The following is a 26,438-nucleotide window of genomic DNA, read 5'->3' as shown; positions in this document are numbered from 1 at the left end:
GAAATTCCACAAGCTACAAGAAAACTCAGAAAGGCTCAAGTTCAATTAGCTCAGGAATAAAATTAATGAACAGAAAGAACACTTTACCAAAGAGACTGAAACTCTAAAAAAGAACCAAACAAACTCTGGAGCTGAAGAACTCAATACATGAAATAAAGAATGTACTAGAAAGCACTGGAAATAGAGCAAACCAGATACCATAAAAATACAAAGAATTATAAGAGAATCTTATGAACAGTTATGCAGCAACAAATTGGACAACCTAGAAGAAACAGACAAATTCTTAGAATAACATAACCCTCCAAAACTGAATCATAAAGACAGAGATTGAAACAGTGATATAAAAACTTCCCGCAAAACAAAAGTCCAGGACCAGAGAGCTTCACAGGTGAATTCTATCAAATATTCAAAGATTTAATATCTATCTTTATCAAAGTCTTCAGAAAAATAAAGAAGGAATGCTTTCTAACTCATTTCATAAAGCCACTGTCACTCTGATACCAAAACCAAATGAAGACAACACACAAAAAATAAAATTACAGCCAATATCTCTGATAAACACAGATGCAGAAATCCTCAGCAAAATATTGGCAAACTAAATACAACAATATATTCAAAGGATCACACACCATGGTCAAGTGGGATTTATTCCAGGGAGGCAAGGATGGTTCAACATCCTGAAACCAATCACAATGATACATCACATTAATAAAATGAAGCATAAAAACATAAGATATCTGAATACATGCAGAAAAAGGATTTGACAAGATTCTAACACCCATTTGTGATAAAAACTCAATAAAGTGAGTATAGAACATACCTCAACATAATAAAGGCCATATATGACAAAAGCACAGCTAACATTACTCTCACTGGTGAAAAACTGAAAACTATCCCATTAAAATTAGGAATAAGGACTTCTCCAGTGGTGCAGTGGTTAAGAATCTGCCTGCCAATGCAGGGGACATGGGTTCGATCCCTGGTCCGGGAAGATCCCACATGCCACAGAGCAACTACCCCCTTGTGCCACAACTACTGAGCCAGTGCTCTAGAGCCTGTGAGCCACAACTACTGAGCCCATGTGCCACAACTACTGAAACTGCGCACCCTAGAGCCCGCACACTGCAACTACTGAGCCCACGTGCCACAACTACTGAGCCTCCACGCCGCCAACTACTGAAGCCCACGCGCTCTAGGGACAGTGTGCCACAACTACTGAGCCCATGCACTGCAACTACTGAGCCCACGTGCCACAACTACTGAGCCTCCGCGCCGCCAAATACTGAAGTCTGCGTGCCTAGAGCCTGTGCTCCGCAATGAGAGAAGCCACTGCAATGAGAAGTCTACACACTTGCAATGAAGAGTAGCCTCTGCTCGCCACAAATAGAGAAAGCCCGTGCGCAGCAACGAAGACCTAATGCAGCCAAAAAACAAATAAAAATTTTTTTAAATTAAAAAATTTAAATAAAAAAATAAAATTAGGAATAAGACAAAGATGTCCACTCTTGACACTCTTATTCAACATAGCATTGGAAGTCCTAGGTAGAGCAATTAGATAAGAAAAAGAAATAAAAAACTGTTACTATTTGTGGATGGTATGATTATATATGTTAAAAACCCTAAAGATACCACCACAAAACTATTAGAAGTAATAAACAAACACAGCAAAGTTGCAGAATATAAAATCAACATATACAAATTTGTGTTTTTAACACACTAACATTGAGCTAACTGAAAGAGAAATTAAGAAAATAACCCCACTTACAATCACAACAAAAATAATAAAATATCTAGGAATAAATTTAACCAAGGAGGTGAAAGATCTGTGCCTTGAAAACTGTAACACACTGTTGAAAAATACTGAAGAGATAAATAAATGGAAATATACTCTGTGCTCACAGATTGGAAGAATTAACATTGCTCAAATGTCCTAAACCAATCTCAGGTCTGAAGTAATTCTTATCAAAAATTCCAAGGACATTTTTCACAGAAACAGAACAAAAACTTCTAAGACTCATATGGAACCACAAAAGACCCCTGAATAGCCAAAATAATCCTGATGAAAAAAAAAAACAAACAAAGCTGGAGGTATCACACACCCCGATTTCAAATATTACAAAGCCATAGTAACAAAACAGCATGGTACTGGCAGAAAAAGTTACATAGATCTATGGAACAGAACTGAGAGCAAGAAATAAACCCACACATATATGGACAACTAATTTATGACAAAGGAGCAAAGAAAATACAATGGAGAAAGCCTAGTCTTTTCAATAAATGGTGATGGGAAAACTGGACAATCACATGCAAAAAAAGAAAAATGAAACTAGACCACTATCTCACATCATATACAAAAATCAACTCAAAGTAGATTAAAGACTTGAATGTAAGATTTGAAACCATAAAACTCCTGGAAGAAAACATAGGCTGTATGCTCTTTGACACTGATCTTATTATCCTTCTAGATAATGTCTCCTCAGGCAAGAGAAACTAAAGCAAAAATAAACAGGACTCCATCAAACTAAAAAGCTTCTGCACAGCAAAGGAAAATGTCAACAGAATGAAAAGACAATCTACTGAATGGGAGAAGATATCTGTAAATCATATATCCAGTAAGGGATTGATATCCAAAATACATAAAGAATTCATACAACTTGACAACAAAAAACCCAAATGACCTTATTTAAAAGTGGGCAAAGGAGCTTCCAAAAGAAGACATACAGAATGCCAACAGGCACATGAAAAGATGTTAACAGCACTACTTATTAGAGAAATGCAAATCAAAACCACAATGAGATACTAACTCATGCTTGCTAAAATTAACAACCTATTATCAAAAAGGCAAGAAATAACAAGTTTTAGCAAGGATGTGAAGAAAGGGAATGCTCATACACTATTGGTGGGAATGTAAATTGGTGTAGCCACTAGGGAAAACAGTACGGAGATTCCTCAAAAAATTAATAGAACTACGATAAGATCCAGCTATCCCTCTTTTGGGTATTTATCCAAAGAATACAAAAACACTCGCTCCAAAAGATACACGGACCCCTGTGATCATTGTGGCATTATGTACAATAGCCATGATATGAACATAACCTAATTGCCCATCTTGTGATGAATGGAGAAAGAAGGTATAGATAAACAAATAGATAGATGTGTATATACTAGAATACACACTACTCAGCCATAAAAAAAAAAAGAAATCTTGCCATTTCTTTCAACATGGATGGACCTTGAGAGTATTATCGTAAGTGAAATATGTCAGATGAATAAAGACAAACATCATGTAATTTCACTCATGTGGAATATAAAAAACAAACTTAAAAAAGTTGAATAAACTAAACCAAACATAGATACAGTGAGTGTAGTGGTTACCAGAGAGGAAGGTGTGTTGTGGCGGGGGTGTGAAATGGGTAAAGGGGATCAATTATGTGGTGACAGATGGAAACTAAATTTTTGGTGAGCTGTAATGCATAGAGAAGCAGAAGTATATTATTGCACACATGAAGCTTATATAATGCTATAAGCCAATGGTACCTCAATAAAAAAGTAATTAAAACAAAGAAAAAATAGAAAATCTGAATAGACCTATGTCAAGTAAAGAAACTAATTATTCCAAAAACTTGCCACAAAAAAAGCACCAAGCCTAGATGGTTTTACTGGTGAGTTCTACCAAACATTAAAGAATTAACACCAATCCTTTTCAAGCTCCTCAAAAAATAGAAGAGGAGGAACATGTCACAATTCATTCTATGAGTACAGAATTACACTGGTACTAAAATGAGAAAAACATCACAAGAAAATTATAGACCAGTATCTCTTATGAATATGGAGGAAAAATATCCTCAAAATATATTAGCAACAAACCAAATGCAACAACATACAGAAAAGTATATACACCATGATAAAATGGAATTTATCTCAGGAACATGAGGTTGGTGTAACATTCAAAATCAACGAAATACCTCATATCAGTGGAATAAATGACAAAAACCACATGATCATCTCAAAAGACACAAAAAGCATTTGATAAAAACCAACATCCTCTCAAGATAAAAACACTCAATAAACTAGCATTACAAGGGAATTTCCTCATACTGACAAAGGGCACCTATGAAAAACCCACAACTAACATCATAAATAACAGTGGAATACAAATGGCTTTCCCCTAAGATCCAGAACCAGACAGACATACACTCTTATCACTTCTGTTCAACACTGTAATGGGGGTTCCAGTCAGAGCAATAATGCAAGAAAAAGAAATAAAAGTCTTCCATATTGCAAAGGAAGAAATAGAAGAATTTCAATTTGCAGATGATGTGATGTTTAGAAGAGTTTAAGGAATCCACTAAAAAAAAAACTATTAGAACTAATAAACAAGTTCAGGAAGTTGTCAGGATACAAGACTGATATACAAAAACAACTGTATTTCTGTAAGTTTAAACTAAATATAAATTCTACTTCTATAAGGTCTGTAAGAAAAGATGCTCTTTTTCAAGTTGAGGCAGTTCCCCTCTATTCCTAACTTTCTGAGAGTTTTTAATGAGTCAGTGTTGAATTGTGTCAAATGCTTTTTCTGAGTCAACTGATATAATTGTGTGACTTTTGTCTCTTTAACCTGTTAATATGGTCAGTTACACTGATTTTCAAATACTGAAGCAGCCTTGCATCCTCTTTCAGCAGTGCTTTAGACAGCTCACAAGTTTTTGATATGTTGAAATTTCATTCAGTTTAACTTATTTCCCCCACTGAGAAAAGCATGTCCACTCTTACCACTTTTACACAATACAGTATGGAGGCAAAATTATGTTTATTCAGAGATGACACTTTACGTAATCTGATGCAATCCACAAAAAACCTACTAGAAATAAGCCAATATAACAAGGTTACATGATCAACATATAAAAATTAATCATATTTTTATATAAATCATAAATAATAAAATTAAAATTAGAAAGCACATTTACAATAGCATGAAAAATAATGAAATATTTAGGGCTACATCTAACAAAAGATGTGAAAAGGTTGTATACTGAAAACTGTAAAACACTACTGAGAAAAAATAAAGAGGATCTTAAAAGGGGACAAGATCTACTGTGCTAGTACTTCAGAAGACTAAGATATCAATTCTCCCCATAATGACCTATAGATCCATCAAAATCTCAACCAAAATTTCATGAGGTTTTTTGCAGAAATTGACAAGCCAATTACACAACTTATACGGAAATACAGCAGCCAAAACAACTTGAACAAGAAAAGTTTTCAGTCTAACACTTCCAACAGCAATAAAAACAGTGAGGTAGTAACATAAAGCCAGATAAATGGAGCAATGAAACAAGAAAAAAGAATGTCCAGAAATATACCCACACCTACTGGACAACTCTTTTTTTTTTTTTTTTTTTTTTTTTTTTTGCAGTACGCGGGCCTCTCACTGTTGTGGCCTCTCCTGTTGTGGAGCACAGGCTCCGGACGTGCAGGCTCAGTGGCCATGGCTCACGGGCCTAGCCGCTCCACAGCATGTGGGATCTTCCCGGACCGGGGCACAAACCCATGTCCCCTGCATTGGCAGGTGAACTTCTCAACCACTGCGCCACCAGGTAAGCCCTAGACAACTGATTTTTGACAAAGATATAAAGGCAGTGAAGTAGAAAAAAGTATGCTCTTTTCAACAAAGTGTACTGAAACAACTGAATATCCCTATGCAAAAAACAGGAACCTCTAATGATGACCTCTCATACCACAAACAAAAATTGACTTAAAATTGATAATATGCCCAAATTTGAGAACTGATAGCATAGACTTTATAAACATGAAGCAAAAACTGATAAAACTGATAGGAGAAATAGACAAATTGCCTACAGTTATCCCTCTATACCCACAAGTTCCCTATTCATGGATTCAACCAACCATGGATGGAAAATATTTGGAAAAAAAATTCCAGAAAGCTCCAAAAAGCAAAACTTGAATTTGCTACATACCTGTAACTACTTACATAGATTTCAGCTTGTATTTACAACCATTTACATAGCATTTACACTGTATTAGGTATTATAAGTAACCTAAAGATGTTTTAAAGTATATGGGAGGATATGCATAGGTTATACACAGACACAACACCACTTTATATAAGGGACTTGAGCATCCATGGATTTTGGAATCTGGAGGTGGGGTCGGGGTGGATACTGGAACCAATCCACTGTGGATAAGTGGGATGACTGTATTTACAATTGGAGGCTTCAACACCCTTTTCCAAGTAATTGATAGAACACATAGGTAGAAAATCAGTAAGAATATAGATGACCTGAACAGCACTATCAATCAACTTGATACAACTGATATTTATAGAACATTCCATCTAACAACAGGAGCACACATAGAACATTCATCAACATTCTGGTACAAAAAACACAATTTAACAAATAGAACAGAAACCTAACAAAGTATGTTCTCAAAGCATACCAAAATAAAACTGGAAATCAGTAATAGAAGATAGCTAGACAATTCAAAATATTTGGAAATCAATTTTTTATATACTTTTGGCTGCGTTGGGTCTTCGTTGCTGCACACGGGCTTTCTCTAGGAACAGGCGAGCAGGGGCTACTCTTCATTGCGGTGCCTGGGCTTCTCATTGAGGTGTCTTCTCTTGTTGCAGAGCACTGGCTCAGAGCACTGGGCTCTAGAGCGCAGGCTCAGCAGTTGTGGCACAAGGGCTTAGCTGTTCTGTAGCATGTGGGATCTTCCTGAACCAGGGCTCGAACCCATGTCCCCTGCATTGGCAGGTGGATTCTTAACCACTGTGCCACCATGGAAGCCCCAAATATTTGGAAATTAAACAACATACTTCTAAATTATATATGGGTTAAGAAGTCTCAAGATAAATTTGAAAATATTTTGAACAAAATAAAAATGAAAATACAATTTAACTTGCACAGCATGAATATATTTAATATAATTTAACCACTTAAAATGGTTAAGATGGTAAATTTTATGTTATGTATATTTTGCTACAATTAAAAATAACTTTTAAAAATACATCAAAATTTATGGGATGCAGCTAACAGTAGTGCTTAGAAAGAAATGTTTAGTATTATATATTTTAGAAAAGAAGAAAGTTCTAAAATCAATAACTTAAGCTTTCAATTTAGGAAACTAGATAAAGAAAAATGAATTAAACCTAAAGTAAAAGGAATGAGATGATAAACCTCTAATCAAAGTAACCAAGAAAAAAAAGAGGAGACTACAAATTAACAATATCAGGAATAAAACAGGTATCATCACTACTAAAATCAAAGACATGAAAAGATAATAATAGAATACTACAAACAAGTCTGTGCCCATACATTTGATAATCTGGATAAAATGAACTAGTCCTTGAAGGGCACAAACTACTGAAACTTACTTAAGGAAATATAGATAATATAAATTGTCCTATATCTAAAAAAGAAATTAAATTAGTAGAAAACCTTCACCCCCCCCCCCCACAAAAAAGGAACATAAGGCTTAGATGGTTTCACTGGTGAATTTTACTACGTATTTAAGGAAGAAATAATACCACATTTACAGTCTCTTCCAGAAAACATGGGAGATCACTTCCCTACTCATTTTATAAGGCCAGCATTAACCTATTCCAAAACTAAAATATACAGTTGACCCATGAACAGTGTTGGGGTTAGGGATGTTGACCCTCCACGCAGTTGAAAATCCGCTTGTATAGCTTTACAATCAGCCCTTGGTATCCACAGTTCCACATCTGCAGAGTCAGCCAACCAGGGTTCGTTCAGTACTGTAGTATGTATTTACTGAAAAAAAATCTGTGTTTAAGTGGATCCACACAGTTCAAACCCATGTTGTTCAAGGGTCAACAGTATTACAAAAAAGAAAACTATGAAAGAGTATCTTTCATGAATTTAGATGTAAATATATTAGTCAACTGAATCCAGCAATATATAAAAAGGGTAATACATCATGATCACATGGGCGTTCATACCAAAACTGCAAGGTTGGTTTAACATATGTAAATTAACCAATGTAATTCATCATTTTAATACACTGAACAAGAAAAATCATGTGATCATAGTAACACATGAGCAGAAAGAAACAGTTCAACATCCATTCATGATAAAAACTCTCAAAAAACTAAGAATAGAAGGGAACTTCACTAACCTAATAAAGATTATTTTTAAAAAATCACAGCTAACATCATCCTCAATAGCAAGATGTTAAGTTTTCCCCCTAAGATCAGGAACAAGGCAAGGATGTCCTTTCTCACCACTACTAATTCAACCTCATACTAAAAGTCCTAGCTAGTGTATTCAAATAAAGAAATGAAAGGTATACAGACTAGAAAGAAAGAAATATGCAAAACTGCTTTAATCACAGACAACATAACTGTCTATGCAGAAAATCCCAAAGTATCTACCAAATAACTCCTGTACATAATAAATGAGTTTAGCAAGGTCAAAAGGTACATAGTCAATACACAAAAGTCAACTGCTTTTCTATATACCAGCAATGAATACTCAGAATTTGAATTTTTAAAAATAATACATTTATAATAACATCCCCCAAAATGAAGTCCTTAGGTGTAAATCTAACAAACTATGTACAGGATTTGAGTATAGAAAACTAGAAATCACTGATGAAAGAAAGAAAATCTAAATAAATAGATGAGATATTTTGTGTTCTTGCCCTGGAAGACTCAACAGAGTAAAGATATCAATTCTCTGTGGCCTAATGAAATCCCTACTGAAATTCCAGCCAGGTTTTTTATAGACATACATAAGCATATTCTAAAATTTTATGAAAAGGTAAAGGTACTAGAATAACTAATTCAATTCTGAGAAAGAAGAACAAAAGTTGAAGGATTTATATTACCCAATTTCAAGACTCACTATTACAATAATGAACACAGGGTAACAATAGACACATCAATCAATGGGATAGAACAGAGAGTATGGAAACAGACCTACAAAAATACTGTCAATTTTTTGACAAAGGTGCAAAAGCAATTCAATGGAGAAAGAATAGTCTTTTCAACAAATGATGCTACACATTGGAAGTCCATATGCAACAAATTGAACCTCACATCTTACACAAAAATAACTTGAAACGGATCACAGACCTAAATGTAAAATGCAGAAACTATAAAATTCCTAGAAGAAAATGTAGGGGAACATCTGCATGACTTTGGGTTTGGCGATGAGTTTTTAAGTACAATACCAAAAGCAAAATTCATAAAAGAAAAAATTTGGACTTAATTAAAAGTTGGACTTAATTAAAATCAAAACCCTTTGCTTTGTGAAAGACACTGTTAGGAGAATGAAAAGACATACTGGGGGCTTCCCTGGTGGCACAGTGGTTAAGAATCCACCTGCCAATGCAGGGGACACGGGTTCAAGCCCTTGTCCGGGAAGATCCCACGTGCCATAGAGCAACTAGGCCCGTGTGCCACAACTACTGAAGCCCACACGCCTACAGCCTGTGCTCTGCAACAAGAGAAGCCACCACAATAAGAAGCCCGTGCACCACAACGAAGAGTAGCCCCTGCTTGCCACAGCTAGAGAAAGCCTGCGCACAGCAACAAAGACCCAACGTAGCCAAAAATAAATAAATAAGGAAAGAAAGGAAAGGAAAGGAAGGAAGGAAGAAAGAAAGAAAAAGAAAAGACATACTGGGAGAAAATATCTGCAAATCACATACTGACAAAGGACATGTTTCCAGCATATAGAAAGAAACTTTTAAGGTTGAATAAGAAACCACCCATTTTTTTTTTAATGGGCAAAATGAGAGAGGGAAATGGTGAGGAGAGAGGGCAGGAGTGAAAGTGAGAGCAAGACTGACAGGAAGGATAGGTTTCAGGATAGAATATGATTACCATTCCCAAGAAGCCTACTAGTTTTTTTCTGTTTATATATTGGTAAATTATAAAATTATAGATATCCATATAGTGTATTATTATTTAAGAAAAAAACTAAAAGGCCATCAGTGTGTATAAAAGTGTGATTACTGTAGTATTTTTCTTGTAGACAAGAAACTGATATTAATTAGAATACTTTTGAGTAAGAAATGGTTGAGCTAATTATAGCACGTATTTCTCAAGGAATAAAAACCAGCTGGGAACAAGTTAGATTTAAATGTACTGACCTGGAACACTGACTATAATACAGTGATAAGTTAAAAATAAAAGTAAGTTGCAGAGTAATAATTTTAGTCTAGTTAGGTTTATATGTAAAACATTTAGAACTTATAGAAAAAATGCATTTCCGTTACTAGAAGCATAGGGGAAAAACCTGCAGCATATGTGTCAATTTGTTAACACCAGTTATTTTAAAAGACTTAGGTTTAGAGCAAAAAGGGAGCATTTATCTTATTTTATTTCCTTTATACACTTCTCTATTGTCTGAACTTTGCTTTGAAATTAAAAATTAAACCTTGATATTCGATTTTTTAGTTCCTACTGAAATAAAAAAAAATGGGCAAAAGATCTATTCGTAGTTACCAATTGCCAATACCTGGAAACAACCAAGATGTTACAATCATGCTACAAACACCATTCTGTGTTCAAACAGAAAGAGCCATTAATCTATGCAACAACATGGATAAATCACGGATAAATCCTAAATGCATTATGCCAAGTGAAAGAATCCAGTCTGAGAAGCCTACATCCTGTATGATTTCATTTATATGACTTTCTAGAAAAGACAGAAAACAGATCAGTTTTTGTAAGTGGTCTGGAAAGGGCAGAGGAGTGGCTAGGTAAAGCACAATTTTTTAGAGCCATTCAACTATTTTGTCTAGCACTACAGTGATGGATATATGATGTTACCCACTTGTCAAAACCCATGGAACTTTATCGCACAAGGAATCAACTTTAATATAATATTTTAAAATGAAAATTTTAAAAAACTCAACTAAGAGGGTGGAGGGGGGGAATTGCAGCATGGAATGCAGACTATGACAAAAGAATTTAATTGTATTACAAATGTATGACATAACCCCACTGGAGGGGATGGGGAGAAACGGATCTAAGTATCTTTGGAAATGACTGGAGACTGTAGGACAAAACAAAAGGAACTGTATATAAACACTACACTGTAGTTGGTAATAATGTTGTTTCTCAAGGAGGTACTGTTTAACAATTCTGATACTGCTGTACTTGTACACTGCGACTGATAAAATAAGTAAAAAGATGGGGAATGGTAGAAGCTCGATTTCTCACTGTTGGAATGGGAGTTTACAGATAAGTAAGGGGAAGAGGCTAAAATGAACCATGTAGTTCTGAACTAGAGTCTGAGACATGAGTGGGAACTCCTGTTTAGCTTAACTTAGGAACTGATGAGTAATAGTAGAAATAATACAGATGTGTATACATACACAGGTTAATATACATACATTTACTTTCTAACACTGACAGGGTCTAAAGGCAGTGACACCCCAGTTTCAATGATGAGCAGATTAGACCAATTCCTGATTTCTAATACCATTCTACAATAAAAGGATCTGGGGATCCTTGTTGAAATGGCTGATTTTATATAAAAAAGAATGAAATAATGCCATTTGCAGCAACATGGATGGACCTAGAGATTATCATATTAAGTGAAGTTAAGTCAGAAAGAGAAAGACAAATACCACATGATATCACTTACATGTGCAATCCAAAATATGACACAAATGAACTTATTTACAAAACAGAAACAGACTCACAGACATAGCGAACAGACTTGTGGTTGCCAAGGGGAAGGGGAGTGCGGGAGGGATGGATTGGGAGTTTGGGATTAGCAAATACAAACTATTATATATAGAATGGATAAACAGCAAGGTCCTACTGTACAGCACAGGGAACTATATTCAGTATCTTGTAATAATCATAACGGAAAAGAAAAAAATAAACAACAACAAAAACAAACAAAAAGAAATGGCTGATTTTAGGGGTGGAGCAAGGAATATACAGGATGATTCTGGAGCATCCTACAGTGCCAGAAAGTAGGAAAGTGCTCAAAACACAAACTGCTGGGACTAATGCCAAAGTTCTTTCAGCCAACTGAAAGAACTCCCAATGGCAAATGCTGGAACAATTTGAACAACAAAATAAATAATACAGATTTCAGTTATAACTGTCTGGTAAGAGAAAACTTTGACATCCTCAATAATAATAAAATTAGGTCATCTTTGATATTTTACCAACTTTCAATCATGTAAAATTGTCTTTGTGCAAATATATTTTTTTCAAAGTCAGAAGACAGAACATACAAGGAACATAACTGAAAAAAGACAGATAAACTGGAATGTGTTTAGAGGGGAAGAGGCCAGGATAGTTAGGGACTCACATGAACAACAGTCCAATTCAATATAATAAATATTTGAGCTGCTACTAGATGCCAAGAACTATGAGAGTAATGGGGAATATAAGGATAAATAAGTAGGCCCTGACCTTTAAAAACATAATTGTCTAGTAGAAAGGATGAAAACATATACTCAGGGAGTAATGAAGTGTGGAAAAGGAGTCAGAGTTGTTCACTATGACCTGAGTGATAGGCTTAAGAATGAAGGGTGGATACTGTACCAGGCTCCCTTGGTCTCAATGTCTGGCACAAAGTGAATGATTGCTATATGTTAAAATCTCTTCCCCAAATGCCCATACAACAAGATTCACTCTGCTGAAACCAATAAATTTCACCGCTTATGTGACAAAAGGATATTATTTCTAGTCTATATTGTTATAGTCACCTAGAAAAGTTAGTTTAAAAAAAAGTATAAATTTCAAGTCCAAAATTTAATATAAAGAAAAACAGTTCAATTTTATTTCCATCTTCACCAATGTGAAGAATTTTGAAGTTTGATTTGTCTATCTAGGAGGTCTACCACTGATCCAAGTAATAATCAATTAGACAATAAGACTTTGAAAGGTACAAGCTAAAAGCATAATTATTCTACAATCTTTTTATAGCAATTTAGACCATTAATGGCATTCACACTTTAAAAATCCACAAATAATTAGAACTGTGTTTTCCCTGTTTTGAAATATCTAATCATTTGCATAAGATAGAAGAGAAGAAAATTATCTAAATGAGAATACTTTTCCCATGTGCACCAGGAACCACACACAAATAGTCACAGAGAGAAGAAAACCTCCCCTGTGGTCCTGCTTATCATCTTTGTTTTCAATGAGTTTCTGCTCAAAGGAAAGAAAACACTGAACTAGAGTCAGTTGATTCTTTACAGCCTTTTACTGACAAAATTAGGCAGGTTAAATTAGATGCATGGTAGGACCTGTGCAAAACCGACTTATAGAATGGAGGAAATGTGGAGATTACAGGAACTGAGAAAATGAACTCAGCTATGGGGAAGAAAGGAAGACACAGCAGTCCAATAATAGCATTCACCAGGACATGATAAAGGAAGCTTATTCAGATAAGCCACTAATATAAAGTACAGAAACATAATAAGTGTTTAAGAAATGACAGCAATGATGACAGTGAATATTATAAAGCATCCATGTCAGGATGATCAACATCTGGGAAGAACCTAGCCTGCAGGAGAATTTAGATGGAGGAGCTGGGAAAGACAGGGGCTAGCATTAGCTGCAGTACATTATATCAGGGACACATTAAAATATTAAAAATTGATTTAAAGTGGTAAAACACTTCTATTAAGGAAGTCAAATACAAAAACTGTACACATACTTTGTAAAAATAAATAGGCAGAGAAAAAGGACTTGAAAGAAACTGACCAAAAATGTGAGTGTGATTGTTTTTTTTCCTTTACACATTTCTATATTTTCCATTATTACTTATATTATTTCTTATTTTGTTATCACTCAGATTATTAAAATAAACTTAAAAAGTTAGTATGCTCACGCTTTTCCCTAAAGACACATGATGGCCCAGATATCTATAGATGCGCAAGGGAAGTTGAAAACTGTTATGGTTTATAAAAAGGGTGGATAAAAGATTTCAACCTTGGAATATGAATAAGCCCATCCATTCACAAAACAGGTTCAAAAAAGATAATGTATACATATTCAATTCAAATAGAGTTAAAGCACTCATGGGAGAGCTATCATTTGATATGACCATTATGAATAGAATTCACTATAGATTAGGAAAGAGAAAGGCAAATTAGATTAGTAAACTAATGGAATATTAACAGTGGTGGGATGCTAAATGTTTTTTTCTGTTTGGCCTACTGGTATTTTCTAAACTTTTAAATGTTCTACTTTTATAGAAATAAATTTGTCTTCAAAAGATTCTATAGTTGCACTGGTTACAATTACGTATACTTTTGGGTATTTACTTTCATGCTACAATTTAAAACCCATTCCTACCATTGTTTTTAATATCCAATATACACTTAATCTGTGGCGTGAGTCATTTATATATAATTTCTCATAGAGTATAAAGACATTGAGAATGAAAACAAAAATATTGTATATTTCAAAACAGGGATATTTAATGGTCATATATATTTGCACATTAGTAACAGATATAACAAAATTGCTAGAAAGCTTGAAGTAATACACAAAAGGCAAAATGGGAATTTAAAAACTGGGCCATTTTCTTTGGAACACAAAAATTTTAAATTTGAATGTCTATTACTCAACCCTAAACATATTTTTATTCAGTTATCTCCCCTTCTCCTACAATTCTGAGCAAGAATTCCAGCATATGATTTTTATTTTCCCACATTACTCCAAACCCTCCCAACTTCACTCTTGATGGGAAGTTGAAATCTGTTATGGTTTATAAAAAGGGTGGATAAAAGATTTCGACCTTAGAATAGGAATAAGCCCATCCATTCCCAAACAGGTTCTCTAGCAAATAAAGTAAAAAATAAAAATTCTGAAGGATTGGCTGGAAAGGTTTGAAAAGATGAGATCTTAAGCATTAGTATTTAACTAACTAGATAAACCTTCCTTCAGAGACTCCCCCAACAGAACCCTCCTGGGGGTGGGAGAATGGGCAGTGGGGAGTAAGGGGGACAGAATTAAGGATGGAAATGAGCAGAGAAGTGGATATTGTTGGTAGATTGAGTTTCTGAATTTATCCTGCAGAATAATTTAATAAATAGATTCTTGTAGTCCTTATTCTAGCAATAAAACATCTGCTTACAAAGAACAGGAATCATGTGAATAAAAAAGCATATTTATTTGCCATGTAATACTAGATTAAAAAATACAAGCTGTAAAATAGAATGCAGAGTATGATCTCATTTTTATCAAAGAAATATATAAATAAAATAGGTACATAGAGAAAGACCAGAAGAATATATATCAAAATATTAACGGTGTATTTTATTTTATTTTCTGATTATTAATATTTTCTAAGTTTGATACCGAATATATATTACCTTTATTTTCTTCCTAGAAAACATTATTTTTAAAAGTCAATATATATTATATGAAAACTTCTTGGGAAACAGTATTGTGAATAGAATAAAATAAAAACACAGTCACAGAGAGTAGCATTGACATATATATACTACCAAATGTAAAACAGATAGCTAGTGGGAAGCTGCTGCATAGCACAGGGAGATGAACTTGATGCTTTGTGACCACCTGAGGGGTGAGATAGGGAGGGTGGGAGGGAGGCTCAAGAGGGAGGGGATATGGGGATATATGTATACATATAGCTGATTTACTCTGTTGTACAGCAGAAACTAACACAACTTTGTAAAGCAATTATACTCAAAAAGATGTAAAAAAAAAAATCCAGTCACAACACTAAATTAAACTACTGGGCTATTTAATTCCTAGAACAGAAGATTTTTTAAAATGGAAAAAATATAAATTCTCTAGAACAATTTCCACTTAGAGCTGAATTAGTCTTTATAAAGCTATAAAAGTAACAATCAAGATTGACTTTGCAAAGGCATGTTTCTAAATGAGAAAATGTTTCCATGAGTAGCTAAGATCACATGGCCCTTCTTAAACATACAGAAATTTGCCACTGAATCCATAACAACAGATCCATTTAAACTACTATAATGTCTAGCACATAGCAAGTATTCAAAAATTTTTGATGAAATAAAGTCCTGAGTTCATTTATACAGCCAGACAACCTTCCTTTTGAAGGGGAGAGTGCCACAAATTATTAGATCAAGTGTGCAGAAGAAACGGTGTTGCTTGAACTGTAGTGAATAGAAATGACTCAGAGATCAAAAAGGCATGCCTTTGTTTCCTTCAAGTACTATTTGTGGGCTTTCTCCAAACCATTCTCCACCTGCAATGGTCAACTCCTTGTGCTATAAACACAGCAGCATCCAGACAGGAAAAGTATGATCCAAAGACATACTTATTCACACCCAAGAGAAAGAACAAAGAGAGGAAGTATTCTTTCATAGCAGCTAGAATGAGGCTGGGTGATGGTCTTGAGGTAGAACCTACTACTCAAAAAGTTATGGATTAAAATCATAAAGGTTTATTATCCAAGAGAACAAATGTTAGGTTTTAAACCAAGACAAAAATAGCATGTCCAAATACTTAACTACATAGCCCAGAAAACATGATCAATAACAAACTGAGAAAATGCTAAAGCAGAATCCCTATTAATATTTTTAAGTTATTTTTTTCATGCAAGTGTATGTAGATAGGGAGTTTCAAATTTTCATCATTGTAACTAGCCACTTGCAAAATTCAGTTTTTTAAAAAATCCAATTTGCTCAATTTACTGTGATCAGATTGATCATTGATCAACTAGAAAAATAGATATGTAACTTCTAAATTATATCTAAAATTACTGGACTTATATCTAAAGTTTCTTAGACACCTGTTTTATAATGACCAGTCCATATTCACTGTGTGTGTTAAAATTCCCATGGGCTTAAGAATCAATAAATTTTACAGAAACCATAGAGGAAGATGTTTTTTGGACACAATTTTCTACCAAACTAGGTACCCATGTTAATTTCTATTAAAGGGAATAATTTCCAAGAAAAATACTATAACTTCTTTAAAGTCAAGGTAAAGAACTATCAACATTGACAGTACTATGGAACCAATGTAAATCACATCTCTTGCATCAACTGTAAAAAGTACAGTATTTCAGATCTTGGTAATCTTTAACTGTGGTCATTTATTTCCCTTAAGTTCTTCATTTCCTGACACACAATCTACGTTCACAATCTTAACTGAGACTTTTTAGAGAATTTTCTAACCAATATTTGTTACAAATTAAACTCAGTGAGGAACACAGCTCCTTATCATGTTAACACTGAGACACTTTATAGTCTTATTGTCCTGGCATTTATCACAATCTGTAATCACCTTGTTTTATTCATTTACTTTCCTTTTCTTATATAATTTTTGTAAGATAAGGGACCTTGTTTGTCTTCTTCACTGGTATATCCCCTACATTTAGATGCCTGGCACTAATAAATGTTCATAAATGTTTACCAAATTAACAAATGGATGATTTTGGTCATAGCAAACTGTGATAAAGAGCTAGATAGTCTATGCCCTTAGAGTTCCCAAAGAAAAATTTAAAAGGTGGTTCAGTATTATTTTTATGGATTTTGTTTATGCCTCACACATAGAAGACCCTCAAAAAAAACCTCTGCATCTCTTTTGGAAATGAAAATGACCTCAAATATTATACAGCAGGATTGGAACTCACAAATTTGCTCTAAAAAGAGTGAAAGAGAAAGAGAACTAATAGGAGAAAAAGAGTTGTGCTTAGTACTCTGGTAGCTTTATAAATGCTGTCACAGATAAAACCCTGGTGGCACTGTCCCCATCTTAAAGATGAGCAAAGTGAGAAAAAGAGAGAATGTCAATGGCCCAAGGTTAAAGTGTTGGAATTGGGATTGGAACATGAAGTTTTCCTTAAACCAAAACCCACTTTATTTTCTCTATCCCATATTGCCTCCACAAGAGCCAGAAAACTAAAACCTTTTCAGCAACAAAGTGCATTAAATGATAGTTAATAATTGCAAAGAAATGTTTTGATTATTCAACTTACATTTTTTAGAACAGGAACTATATAAGCAAATTAAGTAATTAAACATATATTTTGGTGAGGTTGAAGTGATATGGGAAAGGATAAAGTTACTAGAGAAGAAATATTTCAGTGTATACATTTTCATTCCCACTATACCATTTATTTTAGAACTAAAGAAAAACCTTCAGATTTTGAGGAATTTGGAAGAAGAATGAGACATGCTTTCAAGAGAACTGTGATTTAAAGTTTATCTTCAGCATAATTTTCCGATTTCCAATTGGAATTGTGAAGTTCAAGGCTATCTCTTGGAAGAATTTTCCAAATTTTGTGAACTTGAACAATCTATGATTGTTCAATGATTAACAAGAGGGAGATCATTAATTAACAGTAGAACAATACAACGGAACATGAACATTGTTAGACTGGTGGCATTATGAGTGAATTGTGGCTTTTAAACTTTTTTTCATGGTGTTTTAAAGTTTAATATTAACTTTAAAAGAAATGCCTTGAGCCTGGTTTTTCAGGAGGGTCAGAATAGCAGTGAAGGAAGCTCTACAAAAAAAGGAAGGAAGCAAGGGAGGGAGGAAGGAAGGAAGGGAGAGAGGGAGGGAGGGAGGGAAGGAAGGAAGGAAGGAAGGGAGGAGGAAAGAAAGAAGGAAGAAAGGAAGGAAGGGAAAGAAGGAAGGAAGGAAGGAAGGAAGGGAGAGAAAGAAAGAAAAGCAAAATTGGCAGCACTTTCTCAAACAGCTGTGAAAGGTGCTATCTCATAAACTTTGGCTTCTCCCAACAAAGGACTTCCTCCCAAAGCTTGGCTGGTCACCTACCTGGAAGAGGAGATGGAATCTATGCTCTGGAAGGGGAATTTTGAATCCCTAGGGTACAATCCCATGAGGACATGGGGACTGGGTGGGAAATTAGACTAGAGTAGTTGTTCTCCAAATGGTCCCTGGATCACCAAAATGGAATCACCTAGTAAAGTTATTAAAATGCAGATTCCTGGTCCCGGTCCCAGATACTGAACTCACATTTCTGGAGTGGGGGGTGTTGGGAATCTTCATTTTTAAAAAGTCACAAAGTAGAATTCTTGGTTGGGACATAATTGGACCACAGGCTGAGAGGCAACATGATGAGTAGGCAGGTTTGGAGCCACAGAGACTTGGGTTTAAATCCCAGTTCTTCCACTTAATAGCTCTTACTGCAGCACATCACCCAGACCCTTTGCCCCTCAATTTTCTCATTTCAGCAAGCGGAATGACAGTTTGTTTTGGAGACCAAGTAAAATTATGTGTGTGTACGTGTATGGTGTCACAAAACTTTTCTAATAGTTAGATGGCCTCTCAGGTTCTTCCAACTCTCAGTCTATAAATGCTAGTTTGTTTTAATCCTTTAATATATACAACTATCACAGGAACGTCTGTTTACCTCTTCCCTTAAAGCTGTGTTTCTCACCTTTTTCTCATTTCCCCACTCTCTCCCCCAGCAGCCTTTCTAGGCATTTTCTCTTCTAATCCCCCAGTCCCTATTAACATTTTAACGCCACATGTACATCTGCTTATATTCTGTGGCCCTTTGCCAAGCCACAAGCCATTGTATTTTCTAAGACCTTTCTGACCCCCAGGTATATGAGCACTATTACCCATGTTGAGAATGCCCATCCCAGAGAGACGTGACTTGGTCAAGGTCACACCACAAATTAGGAAGAGAATCTGGTCTACATAGGTCACAAACTGATGGTCTGGAATCGGTCCGTCAACAACTTGTTTGGTTTCCCCCCGTGTTTACTTATTTACTTTCAATTAGTTACTAACATTTAAAAATCAGGAGCTTCTACAGGAGAATGGCGACATTCAGCTTTTCGAGATCCAGGTCGGGTCCTGGGTGGGGGCTGAGGGCGGCTCCTCGCGCCCCGGCCCTGCAGCTCCAAGACCTAGGCCAGTCCCCCTCACTGAGGTGCCCTCCAGCACTCACCGTGTGCTGATCCAGATGTTTAGGACGGTGTTGGAGTCGCAGGCACAGCTACGTTAGCTGCAAGTCGCGCACCTCTTCCCCAAGTCCTCATCCAGAGTCCTAGCAGCGGCGGGCGGGTCAGCTTCACAGCTTTCCCCGCCGGCCCCGCCCCACTCGCTCCCCTCCAGCCGCCCCAGCCTCAACCGAACCCCACAGGCCGCGCTTCGCCGGGGTGTCCCAGAGGCCCCGCCGCCCCCCGCAGCAGGATAGGCAACACTACCGCCCCTCACGGCCTTGCTCTACCAGGCCGCCCGCCTAGCACACCGCTCGCCGCCGCTGGGCATTCGGGGCCGAGGCAACTCTGCCTCAGCGGTCCCCGGTCTGCCTCTACGGTCCCCGGTCCGCCCCCGCCTCCTCGCACCGCACCAATCGCCGCCGCGCGCTGGTGCACGTGACGCGCGCTGGCGAATGGTAGCTCGACACAGCCCATGACGCGGCTGGAAGCTCCGGGCGCTTTCGAAGCGGGCGGCGGGCTGAGGGGGCGGCGTGGCTCTAGCTGGCTGCAGGACTGAGAGAGGGGGCCTGATAACGTGGGTGGTCTCGGGCTCGGTTCTGCACGGCTGCGGGTAGCCGAAGTCCGGCTCTGACTCCCGCTGCTCTCCCCGGAGGACACCGGAGTTCGGTGGGAGAAGGAAGGGAAAGGAGTACGTACGGGCGAGGGCTGACAGAGCATGGGGCTTGGCCAGCGCCTCCGCCCTGGACCTGGAGTCTATTACCCGCCTTTTCTCCTTCTATTGTCATCCTGGTCCAGCCCCACTCTTACTGGCCACCTGGCCTCCAGCTAGTCCCAGGATGTTCCCAAGGACACTGCAAGGGATGGGAATACTGGGATTAGAGCAAAGCCCAGCAGTCAGTCTCACACTAGCTGTTAACAGATGGACTGATGGGTTCGCCTGCATCCCCAAATTCCAACATCTTAAACACATATGGATTTTTTCCCCCTCTCTCAGAAAGTGTTAAGTAGGTACCCCAGGGATCAAAACTCTGCTCTATACTTACTGCTTGGCTTCTATCCCCAAATTTGAGCCAAAATTGTTGTTGGAGCTCCAGACATCACGTCTTTTATTTTATTTTACTTTATTTTGTATTAAACTGTAGTCATTGTATTCTTCACCACTACTCTTTGCAGAAAAAGAAAAAAAAAGCCAGTTTCATTTAAGAAAGTCATAGATGAAACAGTAACAATTATTAACTATTAAAACTTGACCCTTGAAATATACATATCTTTAACATTCTATGATGATTGTCTGGAAAGGCATTTGGTCTATTAGGTTGAATGATATGATATGACATTGCCATTTGTTCTAATCAAATACTGTTTAAGTTGCGAGCTTGTAATAGAGCAGGGCAACGTGCAGCCATTAGCACTTGGCCAGTTGCTGGGCGCCGTTATTGCACAACCCATTACCAGACAACGGTTACTGCATGACCACTAACTCGGGAAGGTTAGAGCAGCAGCTAGAGGTCCTGCTCAGCCAATGGTCGGCCAAGTGGTGGTAGTCAGGCGGAGGCTTGGGTAAGAGGCAGATACCGGCCTTCTCCCCAGGGCCTTCCAGCTCACTTGGCCTGGGGTGAGCTGGGGGGCCCAGGGAACAGGCTGGGGGCTGTGTCCTGCAGGACTCTAGAGCCCTCAACAAGGCTGCCCACTGGCTGCACCCAGGCCTTAAGGCAGTGGTGAACCTCTGCCCCATCCCGGCCTCTATGGCCCCTTCTGCAACCTCTGCCATCTTCAGTCTGTCTGGATCGCAGTCTGAAGGACCTGGCCCTCGCCATTTGAGCGGCCTAAGGGCCAGTTGGGTCCTGGGTGCCAGGCTCCCTCAGCAAAGACAGCTAGGTAGGGTCTGGGGACCTGGCCCTGAGGGAGCTGTCTCTTCAGCCAGGCCTGGGCACTGGCGGGAGGACCCAGATTGGGTGCTGGACAAACGCTCTGGGGCAGGGTAACCGGCCCCTGCAGGTACCCCCTCCTCTTAGCCAGGACCTGGACCTCGAAGGGTGAAAGTTTTGCCTAGGGACCTTACCCTTTTCTTGTCAGAACAGAGACTAACATTTGTTCGGTGGAGATTTACAGAAACGTAGTTACCTGACCATGACCTGACCTCAAGAACAAAGGATCTGACACCAAGAAGTTTGCAACAACTAATCATGTCCTTCCCCCACCTTTCCTGTAAAAGGGCTTTGCTAAAAACTTTCGGGGAGTTTGGGGCTTTTAAGGTGTGAGCCACCGATTTCCTTGCATGGCCTTCCAATAAACCTTTCTGTGTTCCAAACTGTGACGTTTTGGTATTGTTTGGCCTCACTGTGCATCAGACAAATGGGAAAAAGACAAGAGAACAGACAGTTTGAACACATCATGATGCTGTGGGTGGTATGGGAACATGTGAGAAGGGCATGCAACCTGGAGGGGAGGCGAGGGAGAAAAAGGGAGTTGTCAGAGAAGAATTTCTAAAGAGCTGATAACTAAAAAAAAAAAAAACAAAAAAAACAAAATAAAGAGCTAATGACTGAACAGGGTCTTGAAAATTGAATTGGAGACCACCAGCTAAGAGTAGGGAATGGTAGTACAAAAGTAAGTAGACGGGGCTTCCCTGGTGGCGCAGTGGTTGAGAGTCCGCCAGCCGACGCAGGGGACGCAGGTTCGCGCCCCGGTCTGGGAAGATCCCACATGCCGCGGAGCGGCTGGGCCCGTGAGCCGTGGCCGCTGCGCCTGCGCGTCCGGAGCCTGTGCTCCGCAACCCGAGAGGCCACAATAGTGAGAGGCCCGCGTACCGCAAAAAAAAAAAAAAAAAAGAAAAAAAAAAAGTAAGTAGACGGCAAAGAGTGTGAGTTATATGTGACTACTGAGTATGAAGAAAGAGGGGATAGGAGAGCATACTGAAGAGTTAGGCAGTGCCTTATTATGATGGAACATGTATGCATGCCAAGGAGTTCGTATCCTATGGCCACTAGAATCCATTCCCTCCTTGCTTTCGGGGGAGTTACATTCTTAATTTAGACACCCTCTGCTTCCCCAGCCAATGGATGGGCAGTTGACTCAAGCAAAGCCAATCAGATCATCTACCAGGAGTGAGAGGGAAAGTTGTGGGATAGAGAGTTGAGTGTTTACACATCCCCGCTAGAGAGGGGATGAGGGCGTTGCTCTTGGATCCATGAAAAGATTCCAAGATTGGATGGAGAGCACAACTGATCATAGAGGTTATATGTATGATATTTTCTTTAGCAACCCCAATAACCTAGAGTCTCATTACTTCATTTTCACATCTCACAACTGGATACAAATACTGTATTTTATATTTGCAAATGAATCAACAGACAAAAGATTAATCTCCAAATATACAAACAGCTCATGGAGCTCAATATCAAAAAAACAAATAACGCAATTAAAAAATGGGCAGAAGACCTAAATAGACATTTCACCAAAGAAGACATACAGATGGGCAAGAGGCATATGAAAAGATGCTCAACATCACTAATTATTAGAGAAATGCAAATCAAAGCTACAATGAGGTATAACCACACACTGATCAGAATGGCCATCATCAAAAAATCTACAAACAATAAATGCTGGAGAGGGTGTGGAGAAAAAGGAAACCCCTTGCATTGTTTGTAGGAATGTAAATTGATACAGCCACTATGGAGAACAGTATGGAGGTTCCTTAAACAACTAGATATATACACTAGCTAGTGGCGTGTTCCTTCCTCCGCAATTTTTGTGAAGAGTTTGGAAGGAATGGTGTTAGCTATTCTCTAAATGTTTGTTAGAATTCACCTGTGAAGCCATGTGGTCCAGGACCTTTGTTTCTGGGAATATTTTTAGTCACAGTTTCAATTTCATTACTTGTGATTGGTCTGTTCATATTTTCTATTTCTTCCTGGTTCAGTCTTGGAAGGTTATACCTTTCTAAGAATTTGTGCATTTCTTCCACATTGTCCATTTTATTGGCATAGAGTTGCTTGTAGTCGTCTCTTAGGATGCTTTGTATTTCTGTGGTTTCTGTTGTAACTTCTCCTTTTTCATTTGTAATATTATTGATTTGAGTCCTGTCCCTCTTTTTCTTGATGAGTCTGGCTAATGGTTTAGCAATTTTGTTTATCTTCTCAAAAACCAGATTTTAGTTTTATTGATCTTTGCTATCGTTTTCTTTGTTTCTATTTCATTCATTTCCACTCTGATCTTTATGATTTCTTTCCTTCTGCTAACTTTGGGTTTTGTTTGTTCTTCTTTCTCTAGTTCCTTTAGGTGTAAGGTTAGATTATTTATTTGAGATTTTTCATGTTTCTGGAGGTAGGCTTGTATAGCTATAAACTTCCCTCTTAGAACTGCTTTTCCTGCTTCCCATAGGTTTTGGATTGTCATGTTTTCATTGTCATTTGTCTCAAGGTATTTTTGATTTCCTCTTTGATTTCTTCAGTGATCCTTTGGTTATTTAGTAATGTAGTGTTTAGCCTCCATATGTTTGTGTTTTTCACTTTTTTCCCCAGTCATTCATTTGTAATCTCATAGCATTGTGGTCAGAAAAGATGCTTGATATGATTTCAATTTTCTTAAATTTACTGAGGCTTGATTTGTGACACAAGATGTGGTCTATCCTGGAGAATGTTCTGTGCGGACTTGAAAAGAAAGTGTAATCTGCTGTTTTAGGATGGAATGTCTTATAAATATCAACTAAATCTATCTGGTCTCTTGTGTCATTTAAAGCTTCTGTTTCCTTATTTATTTTTATTTTGGATGATCTGACCATTGGTGTAAGTGAGGTGTTAAAGTCCTCCAGTATTATTTTGTTACTGTTGATTTCCTCTTTTACAGCTGTTAGCAGTTGCCTTATGTATTGAGGCGCTCCTATGTTGGGTGCATATATATTTATAATTGTTATATCTTCTTCTTGGATTGATTCCTTGATCATTATGAAGTGTCCTTCCTTGTCTCTTGTAACATTCTTTATTTTAAAGTTTATTTTATCTGATATGAGTATTGCTACTCCTGCTTTCTTTTGATTTCCATTTGTATGGAATATCTTTTTCCATCCCCTCACTTTCACTCTGTATGTGTCCCCAGGTCTGAAGTGGGTCTCTTGTAGACAGCATATATATAGGTCTTGTTTTTTTAATTCATGCAGTGAGCCTGTGTCTTTTGGTTGGAGAATTTAATCCATTAACGTTTAAGGTAATTATCAATATGTATGTTCTTATGACCATTTTCTTAATTGTTTTGGGTTTCTTTTTTGTAGATCCTTTCCTTCTCTTGTGTTTCCCACTTAGAGAAGTTCCTTTAGCATTTGTTGTAGAGCTGGTTTGGTGGTGCTCAATTCTCTTAGCTTGTCTTAAAACTTTTGATTTCTCCATTGAATCTGAATGAGATCCTTGTTGAGTAGAGTAATCTTGGTTGTAGGTTCCTCCCTTTCATCACTTTAAGTATATCATGGCACTCCCTTCTGGCTTTCCGAGTTTCTGCTGAGATGTCAGCTGTTAACCTTATGGGAGTTCCCTTGTATGTTATTGGTCATTTTTCCCTTGCTGCTTTCAATAATTTGTCTTTAATGTTTGCCAGTTTGATTACCATGTGTCTTCGTGTATTTCTCCTTGGATTCATCCTGTATGGGACTCTCTGCACTTCCTAGACTTGGGTGGCTATTTCCTTTCCCATATTAGGGAAGTTTTCGACTATAATCTCTTCATATATTTTCTCAGGTCCTTTCTCTCTCTCTTCTCCTTCTTGGACCCCTATAATGTGAATGTTGTTGTGTTTAATGTTGTCCCAGAGGTCTCTTAAGCTGTCTTCATTTCTTTTCATTCCTTTTTCTTTATTCTGTTCTGCAGCAGTGAATTCCACCATTCTGTCTTCCAGGTCACTTATCCGTTCTTCTGCCCCAGTTTTTCTGTTATTGCTTCCTTCTAGTGTAGTTTTCATTTCAGTTATTTTATTGTTCATCTCTGTTTGTTTGTTGTTTAATTCTTCTAGGTCTTTGTTAAACATTTCTTGCATCTTCTCGATCTTTGCCTCCATTCTTTTTCCGAGGTCCTGGATCATCTTCACTATCGTTATTCTGAATTCTTTTTCTGCAAGGTTGTGTATCTCCACTTCATTTAGTTGTTTTTCTGGGGTTTTATCTTGTTCCTTCATCTGGTACATTGCCCTCTGCCTTTTCATCTTGTCTATCTCTCTGTGAATGTGGTTTTTGTTCCACAGGCTGCAGGATTGTAGTTCTTCTTGCTTTGTCTGTCTGTCCTCTCTAGAGTATTTTTAATTTTAGCAGTTGTGTTGTTCATCACTGTTTGTTTGCACTTTAGTTCTTTTAGATCCTTGTTCAATGTTTCTTGTTTTTTCTCCATTCTGTTTTGGAGATTTGGGATCCTCTTTACTATCATTACTCTGAATTCTTTTTCAGGTAGGTTGCCTACTTCATCTTCATTTATTTCATCTTGTAGGTTTTTACCTTGATTCTTCATCTGTAACATATTTTTTTGTCTTTTCATTTTTAAATTTTTGATGGGTGGTGCTAT

General features: G+C 37.4%; 1 protein-coding gene across 2 annotated transcripts in view; it reads right to left on the bottom strand.

Annotated features, from left to right (window-relative positions):
- Positions 1-20,294, bottom strand: part of PTPDC1 (protein tyrosine phosphatase domain containing 1) — a 91,749-nt gene extending 71,455 nt beyond the window's left edge. The window contains exon 1 of one of the 2 annotated variants that reach the window (XM_059071756.2): positions 19,902-20,294. The gene's annotated coding sequence lies outside the window, so the exon portion shown is untranslated. The remainder of the gene's footprint in view (positions 1-19,901) is intronic. The other variant, XM_059071757.2, reaches the window with a different exon arrangement.
- Positions 20,295-26,438: the final 6,144 nt, after the last annotated feature.

Source organism: Kogia breviceps, chromosome 8, assembly GCF_026419965.1.
Source record: "Kogia breviceps isolate mKogBre1 chromosome 8, mKogBre1 haplotype 1, whole genome shotgun sequence".
Classification (NCBI taxonomy): Eukaryota; Metazoa; Chordata; class Mammalia; order Artiodactyla; family Physeteridae; genus Kogia; species Kogia breviceps.
This window is presented reverse-complemented; position numbering and strand designations above follow the sequence as displayed.